General features: G+C 43.5%; 1 pseudogene; it reads right to left on the bottom strand.

Annotated features, from left to right (window-relative positions):
- Positions 1-6,155: 6,155 nt before the first annotated feature.
- On the bottom strand, positions 6,156-6,739 carry Rpl13a-ps5 (ribosomal protein L13A, pseudogene 5; annotated as a pseudogene).
- Positions 6,740-9,991: the final 3,252 nt, after the last annotated feature.

The following is a 9,991-nucleotide window of genomic DNA, read 5'->3' as shown; positions in this document are numbered from 1 at the left end:
ACTGCCCTCTTATGTTGGGCAGCTATCATGTCTGCAGCTGGGATTGGCAGGGGCTCGTTTCCCTGGATTACCCCTAGTTCAGGGAAAGGGAGCACCAATGTGCAAACTCCTGACCAGCTGGCAGGTAGGCGATGATATTCCTGAGTGCCACCACCAAGGATTGACATGTTTTGGACTGCAGGGCACTGTGGCAGAGATGAGGTATCAAGGGTTGTAGTTCTATTGCAGTCTAGAGGGCGTAGGGTTCCTACAGAACGTGTCCTGGATGTCTTAAAACAGTTTGCCATGCCAAAAAGAGGGATAGAGGAAAGGTATGGATTCATGGCAACATCGGAGTCAGGGCAGCTGAGAAAAGGTGAGGTATGGTTACTTGGCAGTGTCACTGGAGAGGCTCTAAGTGGCAATTGTGAGTTAGCTCCAGGTGGTACACATGGCCAGCAATCTTTAAAGCAACTGGGTTGGGTGACATTAAGGAGTTGGTATGCTGAGGTCCGGGTCTGAAGAAAAGGTGAAATGCCAAGTTAGTGCCATTTATGGGGGGGGGTGTCAACAAGATAAGGACTTTGAAGGAATGTTTGATTACTTCTCTTATTTTTCCAATATCTAGAGGTTGGGCAATTGAGACGTATTTTCTCTGGCTATAGAGAGTTCTCACTGGGAACATGGCTTGGTATTTACAGTTGAGCTTATCAACAACTCCTGTCTCTCACCTGGGATTCCATAGGTCTGATACATAGAAGAAGAGGGTCTTGGGTTGTTGACAGAAGAAGTGATTGGTCCATGATCCTAGTATATGTATGTACATATGTTCCTCACTAGTAATTTACTTCCTGACAAACACAGGCAAGTTTGGGAGCAGGCAAGAATACATGCAGATAAGATTCATCAAACAGATGAATCGTGGAAAGTCAAGCTATAAGACTGAGTAGTGAATGAAGGCAGAAGAGTTCGAGGTAGAGGATCCCAGTTTGATTCCTGATGGTCATTGGAGTGTTTAAAGGTTTTGCTCCATTAATCACAGTGTTGGCTATAGTCTTGTACATAGCTTTCATTGTGCTGATGTATTCTCTCTCCATCATTACCATGTCCTAAGCACTCAGGAAGTATTTGGTGAGCGATATGTAGATGAATAAATAAAATTAAAACCCATTGTTAAATGTGAAATACTAGTTCATATAGGCAGAAACTGTTGAAAAGGGGAAGGTGCCCTGGAAGAGGAGGTCAGGAGGAGGCGGGGATTTTGTTCCTGTAGTGAAGTTTACTGAAGAACACTTGGGAAAAAATAAAGGATACATAAGAGTGCTGTAATTATCCATAATCACATGCTATGAAAGTCTTTTGTTTTGCACAGACCTATAAAATATATATTGGTTTCATTGTTTTATTTCACAATTAAGATAATTTTCCCAGTACAAATTGTTTTACTTTTTGTAACAAAATGAACATTCTGCTTCATTATTAGGTGCTCTAAAAATTATGGCTTGTAGAGAGTAATAAAAACTTGTTTTTAATATTTTGTATATTTAATTGTGGTTCTGTCAAGGAGTATTTATGTCATTTCAAAACTTTTCTTCAGGAGTAGCAATGTGATAAACATTCTTCAACACAAATTTCTAATACTCTGTTCACATGACCACGTGATTTTATATAAAAGGATGTGGTTAATCTCTGTGACAATTAGTATATAATTACCTGGCTGTGCCTAATAGTATTCAATTTAATACTCTTCAAAATCCTCTTCTATATGAAAACTGAAAATGTAGAGTTTTAAAATGCATATTTTCCTCAATATTTTTCAGCTTCTAGGCTTGTTTTCTTGTGCACACATTGGTCCATTATTAATTATTATGAACACATATCTTAATCAGAAGTTAAATGAAAACCAACACAGTCATCTCAGCAATTCATGAATGAGTGAATTTCAACAAACTCCCTTTTCCTGCCCTCCTACTGTCCCTTCTCTGTAGAACGCATGCTTAGAACAACACCATGGGCTATCATTGACTCTCTATGCTGCCACTGTGACCCTGGCCTCCCCTGCTAGTTGACTATGCTATGCTTCAACACCATTTCCAGCTCTATTTCCAGACTGAGAAAATCAGGGAGGGATCCTTCACATTCACAAACCCGTACAATGATAAGATCTTTCAGGAGGTCCTGTTATCAGATTTTATTTTAAAAAATAATCTCAGGCTTTGGTTTATGTAAAATTTTATATTTGCTTGACTGTTTTGTTTCATTTTAGCAAATAATAGGAGGTGTGACCTTTCTTCCTCTTTTCTCTTTCTCATTCCTCTGTCTCTCCCCTCCCTCCGTTTTCTCTCTTTATCCTTCCTTCTTTCATTTCATCGCTACATTCTGTTTTTTCTTTATTCATTTTCTGTTCCCAGTGTCCCTCCATGGTCTCCATCTTTCTTCCCTTTAGTCTCTTTCCTCTACCTTTCCCCCTTCTATTCTTTCTTTCCACTTCTCTTTATTCTCCCTCCCTCGCTTTCCCCTCTCTTATTGCTTTCATCTTTTGTCCTACAAATTGAATTTTGCAACATCAATCAGAGGTTTTCCATGTTATCACAGGGAAACTCAACTTGAACGGTGATACCTGCTAGGTCCAAAGGAAACTCTAGTTCCTCACATTCTGGCATTCTTCAGGAATTGTGAAGCCAGTTTCTTCTCTACCAAAGGAGCGGTTTCCATTACCGTTGGCAGAAGGGACAAATGGCTATTTCTGGTGCCTATTAGCATACAAGTATGCATGCTGGCCTCCAGCCTCCATCAATACCACACTTACCAATTACACATTTCAAAGTTCATGCTAGCATCATAGGTAGCCCTTCTCACATCCACTCTTACCTTAAATCCCCTCCATTGCATGGGCTCCCCTCCCTCAGCTACTCATCCTCCTGATAGCCCTGCTATTTTTGCTATGTTCCCTCTCCAACCTTCACTTTCTTCTCTCTCTCTCTCTCTCTCCCTCTTCCTCTCCCTCTCCCTCTCCCTCTCTCCCTCTCTCCCTCTCTCCCTCTCTCCCTCTCTCCCTCTCTCCCTCTCTCCCTCTCTCCCTCTCTCCCTCTCTCCCTCTCTCCTTCTCTCCCTTCCTCCCTCTCCCTTTCCCCACTCCACGCTCTCTATATATCTTCCTGTTTCTCTCATAGCTGTTTCTCTCTGCTGAAAGTTGTATATTTTTCTTGTAGCTATCAACTCTGTCCATGGAGACAGAACCACACTTTTAAAACAAAAATTTTTATTTTTTTGAAGTTGAAATATAATTGCACCCAGCCCCTCCACAGTCCCCCTTCCTATCTTTCCCCAGTGTTTCCTGAGAACCCCACAGTACCCCTTTTCTATCTCCCCCAGTTCTCCCCAGTCTCTCCACAGTTCTGCCCACAATCCCCCCTTTTCATCTCTAGAATCCATGAATCCATGCCCTCTCCTTTAACTGTTGCTCCATATGTCATAATGTTTCAATTAGTATTACTTTAAATATATAAATCCAGCCTACTCAGTCTGCATAGTGTTGTTTGTGTGTTCATGAGGTCTCATCACCAGGGTTGACTAAACAAGAACTGAGTAAGAATCACACCAACAGACAGGTTAACACTGACGGGGTAAATCTTATGGGGCCTCAATTCTAAATAAACAACAGGCAGTTATGGAATGCTAGAGGCCCAAGGGAAGGCCCTCCAACTGATTATTGCCAAGTGGTCAGGATAACATTTTAAAAGACATCCCATCTCCGTGAACAGAGTAGGAATTTTTAGGAAACAGAAAGGCTAAATTGCTAACTTGTGTTACTGGTGATCCCACTGGCTTTTAAACACATGTAAACATACATGCATACGTGCACACAGTTATAGACAAACCCAGATTCTCTCTCCTGAGTAGTTTGCCTCATTCCTCTCGTGCATATTGGGGTTCTGAAAAACATTTCTATCCAAGTGAATCATTAGACCTTTGAAAGCAAATGTCTGAGAAATGATGTCTAAAAGAGAAGTCTTGGCTAGGATCTCAGAGCAAGTTACTGGCAGAGATAGGAGGAAGGATTCTAATACTGGCTAGAAGTGACATTTGGGGCCTTTCCTGTAATTTTCAGAAGTATAGCCTTGTCTATGCTTGGGGTTTGCAAGGAGTAGAAAGAGAATGGCTGAAAAGAAAGTTAGGCCAGGTGTAGGTCCAGTGAAATCAGTCAGAGATCCATTATCTGCTGTCTACATGAAAGAGAGAGAGAGAGAGAGAGAGAGAGAGAGAGAGAGAGAGAGAGAGAGAGAGAGAGAGAGAGTGTTGCGGGCTGGGGGGGGGGGACTGAAGAGACAGATGAGATGGAGTTGGTAGGGATGAATGTTGGAACGAGCTGGGAAGGATGAAGCCAGGATACATTGGGAAGAATGAAGCCCTTCTTTCTCACAAGGAGAGGAGATGAAAGGGGGAAGCTCTGTGAGCTCCTTCAGTTGGCACAGGCAGCCCAGAGCTTTACGACAGAAAGGCTCTGCCAGCAAGTCAACATCAGCTGTGTTTGGAGAAACTAAGGTAGAGTGAAGTCAGACTCGGGAGCCAGAGGGTACCCTCCATTGCTGCTGTGGGGAAGCAACCGGGCATCAAAGGACAGGAAATTAAAGACAGCAACAAGGTCCTACCGTGTGGAATGCTGGGATTGTGGGAGCCCCCGACACATCCCTGTCTCCAAGGGTGGCTCACCCATGCAGACTTTGCTCCGCTCTCTGCAATTCTGAGACAGCTGGATGTACTTTGCTGCTTTTGCTCAGACCCAGGGAGACTGAGAACTTAGCTTCTGGAAGGAATTATGAATACAGGGACAAGCTGTTCTCCCCGTTCACCCAAAGCTCACGGTGTGCGCAGAGGGCAAGGAAAAAACCTATTCAGAGCAAGAAAAAAAGGTGTTTTCTAGCTAGTTTTGAAATATTTGTAACTCTGTTGTCCAGGAGTCTAGTTATAAGCTGACATACTCAGTTCTTCAGTAGATCACTCTGTTATATACTCAAAAATAAATCAGCTTGGGCTATGGCTTGAGACATTTAAACAAATGTCAAGAGCATCACTGTGGGGCTGGTAGGAAGCAGTGTTGCACAGTGGTTGTTATCATGGGCTTTGGAGCCAAGCTGCCTGGGTCTCATCTCTTTTCTCACTAATCACATGGCCCTGGGTGAGTCATGGCCTTTCTGCTTTGTTTTCCTGTCTCTAAGATGGCAATGACATCGTCATCTGTCTTGTGCAGTTGCTGTAAAGAGTCTCTGATAAATAGAATTCAATAGTTATCAGCTACTGGCTGTGTGTTAGTTTGTTTAAAATCAGACTCCATGGTGAATTCTGCAGAAGCTGTCAGAGAAGGGGGTGCTGCTTGCTTTCCTCCTGGCCAGAGAAAACCAAGAGATGCTGCTGTGGTTCCTTTGGGGCAGAAAGAAGGAGATATTTCCATGAGCCTAACTCTGCTCTGTCACTGTCACAGCCTGGGTTGGCTTCTGTGTATACCAGAAAAGAAGCTTGTAATATTAAAGCACAAAAGTTTTCCAACTTTCCTTAACTTTTCTGCCATTTGGATGTCCCCTCCCAGAGCTATCACTGCGTGTCTTCCCAGCAGAATACTTTGGCCTGTTTATATGACTTTTTGAAGACTAACTGTATTTTTAACTTTTACTTACATAGTATAGCCAGCATGTACATATCTACCATGGCACCATTCATAACAGTGCACCAGGGGATCCATACAGCTACCTCAACACCATCGACAAGCTATAAAGAAGACACAATGAGTGCACACAGTGAAATAGTACTCACTGGCCTTAAGAACAAAACCCTGGTCTGTTTTCCTGTTGCAGGAAAGTAGAGAGAACAGGACATCAACCCACCAAGCAAAGCAGCCAGTCTCCAAGACAAGCATCCTCTGCCTCACTCAGATGTAGAATCTCTTGGTCTGATGTGATAGGAAGAACTTGATGTCACTAACGTGGTAGTCTTATGGCCAGGATCATTCAGGGAGCTGAGAAGTTGAACACCAAGATACCAGCCAGCATCCCATGTATGGTGAAGGTATTCTTGCCACAACTCACTTTTTAAAATGGTTTCTTTTTTGTGTATAAGTTGGTTTCATAAGTTGGTTTTTGGTTTTTCTTGGGGGAGGGTTCTTTTTTAAAGCACAGTTTTTATTGGGCTCTCATTAGGGATCCATTGGTCTTAAGAACTTTTTTGCTGATCCCCTCCCCCATGTTCTTTTCTGCCTGCTTCCATAGCCTCACGAGCAGCTTCTTCTGATAGCAGGTCCTAGCTTGCTGCTTCTGCTTTTCTTCAAGACTGTCTATCAATGCCTGGTACTTCAATTAGCCAGACTACCCGGATATACAAACTTCCTGGTAGACTTCGGTCACACAACCTTGAGGGTAGAAGGAACCTCCATTTGAGTTTTTTCCTAGCATAGCACTGAGGGATCCCAAGCAACTCTTCGAGGCATTCTGTGGCAGCCTGGCCTCACTTGGTCTTGTCAGGCATCAGAAGTTGCTGCTGGAGCTCAGAAGTAGCGCAGACCTCAGGAAGGGTTGGTACTCATCTGCCTTTAGAGAAAGGTCAAGTAACTTAATTTGTTTCTGTGGAAACTTCCAGAAATGTTGATTCCCTCAATGTGTACAACCACTATCTCCTGGCCTGGCAGTATCCACTTGGCCACAGTGGCTACCAGGATGCCAAGAAGATGGCCTCTGCCCTCAGGCACAAGGATCTGCCCCTCCACCATCTTGGTAGCCACCTGACATAGTGACAGCACGCTTTGATCTTCAGCCTTTTATTCTCTTAATTCCTGCCCCCACTTCAGTCCCCTTCCCAGCATAACGTTTAAAATGTCCATGTTTTGGTGGTGGATAAAATGTGGCCCTATTGTGTTCATCCTCTTTGGTTCCAGCGTCAAGCTCAAGGACTGGCACGCAGTAGGCACAGGGCAAGTAACAATGTGAACACAGGCCTAAAATCTCAAGCTGAAACACTGAGGTAGAGAATAATTAATGTAGCTGTCACAACAACGAAGGAGTGTCAGAGATAGCACCTCCTGTCCCAAATGAGCTAATTATTGAGGTAGCTGAAAACTTATCTTTCTGAGAAAAAAAAATGTGCCAACTAGGGTTTAAATTTATTCTGTCATAAAATGCCTGTGGCATGGGAAGGAGGGGCGGGAAGGGGAAGGGGGGGTACAGGAAAGTGGGAGGGATGGGTGAAGGGCAAGCAGTGTCTGTAAAAAGACCCACTCAGCTATAAACTCTTCGTTCACAGACACAAGGCCTTTTCTGGAACCCCAACAAACTTTCTTCTTATAAGCATATGCCATAGCTGATTGATTAGGGGAGACCTTTTAATGAAGGCATTAATCAAAGAAACTCCCCAGCCTCAGAGGGAGCCTGTAATAACTAGGAGTACCAGAACACCCACACCAGCAGATCCAATGCTGTGGTGCAGGATGCTGGGGGTTGCTGTGGGATGCTGTAGGATGCTATGGGTTGCTGCCGCCCCTACTGCCCTTTCCTCCCCTTTAGGGCCTCTTTCTTAAAGTCTGCATCCTTAACAGTCAGCCCGAGAGACAAGTGGCAGCCCAACTCCAGGAAGACCTGAGGAGGTAGAAAGCATTCCAGCTCTCTGCAGTTTCCAAGGAAGATAGAGAAACAGCTGTGCCGAGTTTCCAGCCTCTGTCTCCTGTGGTTCAGACAGTGAGGTTTCTGGCTCTCTCCTTCAGTTCTGTCCTTCACTTCCTACCCTTCCATATTGATCAACACACTCATCCCCATCAGTGTTTTCTAGAAATTACTTGTGTCTATGTAGGGATATATTCAATATGTTATAAATGTATAGTCCTTGAAGCTGTACATATTATATGCCTAGTTTACTTATTCCTGTCCTGAGTGATTGTTCTGTGAGGCAAGCAGCTGCTATCTTGGCGAGTTCAGCTGCGCCCCTCTTGCAAAGATCATCCCAGCTAGCTTTTCGACGGTTTATACTGTAGTAGGAATAGGACACAAGATTCTTTCCTGAGTGTACACCTGTTTCCCACTATCTAGGAACTGTACCTGTCCTGAGGATGGGGCTTGAGTATGTGGGGACAGAAGAGGAGTTGGCAGGGCTCATCAATAGGCCACAGGGGAAGCCCTTAGCCCTGTTGGGTAAGGCTTTTCAGGTGCTACAGAAGGAAGAATGGTGCTTACAGTCCGGTGAGCAGCTTCTCACCCAAGCTCTCCAAGACAGTTCAATAAATTAACTGGCTTCCCAGAGTGAACTTTGGTAGAAGCATGCCTCTGGGTTTGTTGGTTTATTGTATGGACTTCAGGAAGAGGGGTAGATTGGCTTTATACCTCCCCAAGGGAAGGAATTTAAACAATTCTCATGCATTGACTGAGGGAACTGTGGTGAAAGGAGGTTGAAAGGCAGGCCTGTAGGTTCCAGGCTCAGGCAAAACCTGATCATCAAGACACACATATTTTCTGAGAAAACTCAGTGTCTTATTCTCAAAGCTTTCACCTGTTACTTGTAGCTGTCATTCAGAGCAATCTGCTTTTATGTAAAGTCAACCAACTGTATATGTTAACCACATTTACAAAATGTGTCCACAGTGACACCCAGATTAATCCATATTTGATTAAATAACAGAGCGCTACCACCCAGCCACATTGGTACAGGACACTAACTATCACACTGTCCCGCCCCTCATTTTGCTTCTATATTTCTTTCAGTTAGGCAGGTAAGTTTCACTGTAGATCTCTGATTTAATGTCCCAAGGCTCCTCTAGGTTATGTCTTGCTTATTTTCACATATTAGCAAATGCTAAAATTAAACTGGAGCTTTGAGACATCTTAAAAGGTTTCAATACTCAGTTTCGCTACCTCTCTCACATGCAAGCCATTTACTTATGTACCCAGTATATGCGAATGTTGTTTCTTCCATGTGCCAGGTACTTGAAGAGGGTAGACATGGAGTACCAATACCATGAGCTAACTCTCTGGGGAGGAAGATAGGCTCACTGACACTGCACAGATGTGTGCACATTCCCAAACACAAGGTGGTGATGAATTAACAAGGCTTCTCTGAAGTGATATGGGACCTCTGATGAGGGAGGCATCATCATTCATTGTCAGGGAGACTGGTGGAGAAAACAGTTGGATAGCCGCACATTTTCCTCCAAAGAGAAAGAGACCTGCAAACTCATGGCTCCTGTTCCTGGTTCCCACTTGTTAAACCATCTGAGGAGAAATGAATCTCACCTCTCTGGCTAATTAGAACAAAAGAAATAAAGATATTATGCCTTAGTCCCATGGTTAGTACCTTGCCCCTTCCCTTACCACACCAAAAGTAGTCTCTTCCCAAGTAATAGGAATTTAATAGAACTTTGCCACCTACAAAATGTTTTCAAATGAACTCTCCAACCTCATCCTTGGGGAGAAAAGGATTGTAAGCACTGAATCCTACTTTGTGGATAAAACTGGGTCCAATGAGGTTACATGCCTTGAACAATGTACTATAGGCCAGTATTACTGCTGATAAAATGTTCCTCAACCATTCACCAGCTTCTTCTCCCTCACCCAACACAACCAAACATTGGCACTGTGTTAGTTTCCTCTTATAAAGTCATCCATCTACAAATACAGGAAATAACATCACATAGAGGTTGAATGAGGTTAACAAAGTAACTTTAAGGTTAGCAGTCCTCTTTGGGCATATTCACATTCCTTTGTTGCCATAACTGCATAGAATAAGGAACAGAGTTGCTGTAATCATAAATGAGATCAAGATATTTAAATATGATTATCTTGGGCCAGAAAACCTTTCCAAATTGCCTAGAATTTTTCTAAACAGTAAAAGGAATCTGTAGCTGCACATCACATTTCTAGCATGACCCATGGAATCCTGGTCAGTGCCATAGTCTAGAGCAAAGATTCCAAATGAGCACAGAGACTTTTAGATATTTGGAGGGTGCCAGGGAGAGCTTAAGGCTTGCTGCCAAGAAATA

The sequence above is a fragment of the Rattus norvegicus genome, chromosome 11, assembly GCF_021556685.1.
Source record: "Rattus norvegicus strain SHRSP/BbbUtx chromosome 11, alternate assembly SHRSP_T2T, whole genome shotgun sequence".
NCBI lineage: Eukaryota > Metazoa > Chordata > Mammalia > Rodentia > Muridae > Rattus > Rattus norvegicus.
Note: the sequence above shows the minus strand (reverse complement) of the source record. Positions and strands in the feature narration are given on the sequence as shown.